The sequence below is a fragment of the Microchirus variegatus genome, assembly GCF_963457635.1.
Source record: "Microchirus variegatus genome assembly, chromosome: 21".
NCBI lineage: Eukaryota > Metazoa > Chordata > Actinopteri > Pleuronectiformes > Soleidae > Microchirus > Microchirus variegatus.
Genome location: NC_139822.1, coordinates 9,293,092 through 9,296,443, shown reverse-complemented (window position 1 = coordinate 9,296,443; position 3,352 = coordinate 9,293,092).

Sequence of the window (3,352 nt, the reverse complement as noted above, 5' to 3'; positions counted from 1 at the left end):
TTTTTGCAATGCAAAATTCTCAAAATTCTGTATTTTGTTGTTAGCATGGTAGCATGTGCTCGGATTAGATGAATGTATGCAACTGTGTGTGTGTGTGTGTGTGTGTGTGTGTGTGTGTGTGTGTGTGTGTGTGTGCGCATGCGTGAATGAGTGAAAGCAAAATGATGTCACACTGGAGACATCGCGTGATTGGTCGACAAATGTAAACTCTGGTTTTAGAAGCCGACTGAAAGACGCCAAATAATAATAATAATAAAAAATATATATATATTTTACTTGTATTTATAGTTTTTGAAGAAATGTAGAGATACTTTGTATGATATTTAAAGAGAAAATCATGATCTATATCTTTTAAAAATCTCACAATGGTACATTTTGATGTTGATTTTTCAGATTTAATATATTTCAAGTGTTAACAGGAAACTTTCCATGTTTAATGATGTGTTTGAATGAGGCTTTGTGCTAATAGATGATGTTTATATGACATGCAGCAGCAGCACGCTAACATTAGCTCATGTTGAGTAGGTAGCATTAACCATGTTCACCATCTTCGTTCGGGATGGTAGTATGCTAACATTAGCTAATGTTAAGTAGTATTTACCATGGTAACAACTTAGTTTAGGGTGCTAGCATTAGCAAATGTGAAGCTAATGCTAGCTAGCTAATGTTGAGTGGCTTGATCTGTGGTCACCGTCTCAGTTCAGGGAGCTAGTATGCTAACATTAGTCAATCTTGAGTAGCATTCACCATGGTAACATCTTAGTTTAGGGTGTTAGCATGCTAACATTAGCTAATGTTGAGAAGCTTGATCTGTGGTCACCATCTCAGTTCAGGGTGCTAGTATGCTAACACTAGCCAATCTTGAGTAGCATTTACCATGGTGACATCTTAGTTTAGGGTGTTAGCATGCTAACATTAGCTAATGTTTAAACAAAAACTATTTAATTGTCTTTAATTCAGTCACTTTTCAGAATGAAAGCATAAAAATAATAAATTACCTTTATTTAAAGTCACATTATTTTTCTTTTTGTGCTCTAACATGTATTAAATGTACTTATTATTGTTGTTGTTGTTATTATTACAGTTTCCAGTGATAAAAACACACCAGACCACATGTTTCACTGTTTCAGATCAGAGCAGTTTTTATTATTATTATTATATTATACGTAATGGTCTGAACTTTGACCCCAACACTTTATACAAACTACTGGTTAATTTATGATTCTTGCCACTGTAAATAAACTATTTTTATTGAGCGGCGTCTTTGTTTTATTTCATCTGACGTTTACATTATGTTAATTATTAAATGTTAATCATTAATATAAGTAATTAGTGTCAGATCCTTTTAGTACTGTGAATAATAATATTCGCCCTCCTCCACCACCACCATGAGGGGGCGACATTGTCTGGGAAATATTAGTAAGTTTGATATGGTGCACCTTTTTCTTCTGTATATGTATATATGTGTATGTATATATATATGTATATATGTGTATGTATATATATATATATATATGTGTATGTATACATATATTTACATATATGTGTATATATATATATATACACATACATATATTTATGTATATATATATATATACAGTTGTGTATTTCAACTGTAATTGTTACAATTCATACATTTATATAAAATGTCCATAACATTATTCAGTGAACCGGGGTTATTTCCTTAACCTAAAAAAATATCTTACATCATTAAACTTCATTCATGTTTCAGAGAACCGGGGTTAAGTACTTAACCTAAAGTTGTATTTTAATAATTAGCTTTAATCGCCAACATCTTCAAACCACTCACTCTCCCACACCAAACCCCATAGAGAAAATCAACCCTTTTTCGCTCGCGGGGACACAGGAGCTGCTGGTCTACTGCTGCCTCGTGTGGTCGTCCCCATGTCCTCTGTGTGGCCCCTGTGAAACTGTTAGCTTGTTAGCACACTGTCTGCAGGTGGCGATAAGTCGGCTCACACTCAAATAATCCTTTTCTTTTCTTTGTTATTGTTCTTATGATGATGAAATAAACCTGATAAAGGTCACAGTGCACACATACAGTCTCATGGCTCAAGGTCACAAACTTTCCCCGGTGTCTGCGCTCACTTCACACTTTCCGTGGTCACGTGATATTTCACGTGTAAATCTAATCTCCTCGTGTTGCGACATTCACTTTCTCCTCATGTTTGTGTTTAAACTCTTTTCTTATTTTCTGAATTATATACTTTTCTTTTGTTCTTTTTCTTTTTGTCCCTGTTGCTATGTTTGTCCTCTGGACGTGCGCTGGACGCTCAGTGGTGGATTTCAGCTGTCAATCAGAGAAGAAAAACAAAGACGACAGGAAAAAGTAAAGATGTGCCACTCTGATGGATTTTCCCCAGACTCAGGGACAAAAAAGATGTAAGATGTTCATTTTCTATTAAGATATTCTGCACTTTTGAAGATAACTATAAACGTAAACATAGAGCATGTTTTAAAAACATGAATATTTGAACGTAAACTGTGAGAAAAACACTTTAATTTGATAGCTAGCATTTTAGTGTGTAGGCTAGTTCCTCTACAAAATCTCTTGAAATACAATTTGTTTTCATCAGGTTTGCGACAAATAATTAATCGGAAACTGTTTTTTTTTTTTTTTTTTTTAATAAAGTAAAGACAAAACTTCTAAAACTAGCTAAATTCGATCTGTTTTTCTTTTCTTTTTTCGGAAACTAGGAATTTGGGCTTCTCTGTGAAATTCTGCGAAAATTATCATAAATATTATTTTTTTCATTGTAAAATATCATATTTTTTTTCTATATATTTTTCGTTTCACATCAAAACAAACGCATTTATTTTGAAATTCTGTGAAATATCATCAACATAATCTTTTCAAGATATGTATTTTTTCCTTCCACGTCAAAACTAACACTTTGTGATAATATTGTATCGTGACTTAAATATCGTGACAATATCGTATCGTGATAATATTGTATCAATATCCTTAATTATCAGGGTTTTTTTTTATATAGTTTTCGTTCCACATCAAAACAAACGCTTTTATTTTGAAATTCTGTGAAATTTTAACTTTTTTTTCTGATATATTTCTCTCCTCCTGACCCCCGGTGAGACTTCTGCTCCGTAGTGACTCATCTTAGTCACCGGGGACGATCTTTGTGGAGAGGGGGGCGTGTCGGTGTTAAAAGGGGGCGGTGCCCACTGCGGTCTGACTCCAGTCCATCACCTCTCGTCTTCTCAGGCTCTTTTTCTTCTCCCTCCATCTCTTCTTCTTCTTCTTCTTCTTTTTACTCTGTCCGTTAATTCCAGTCTTTATTTTACTTTAACAACACTTTCCGCTTCACCTCTCAAA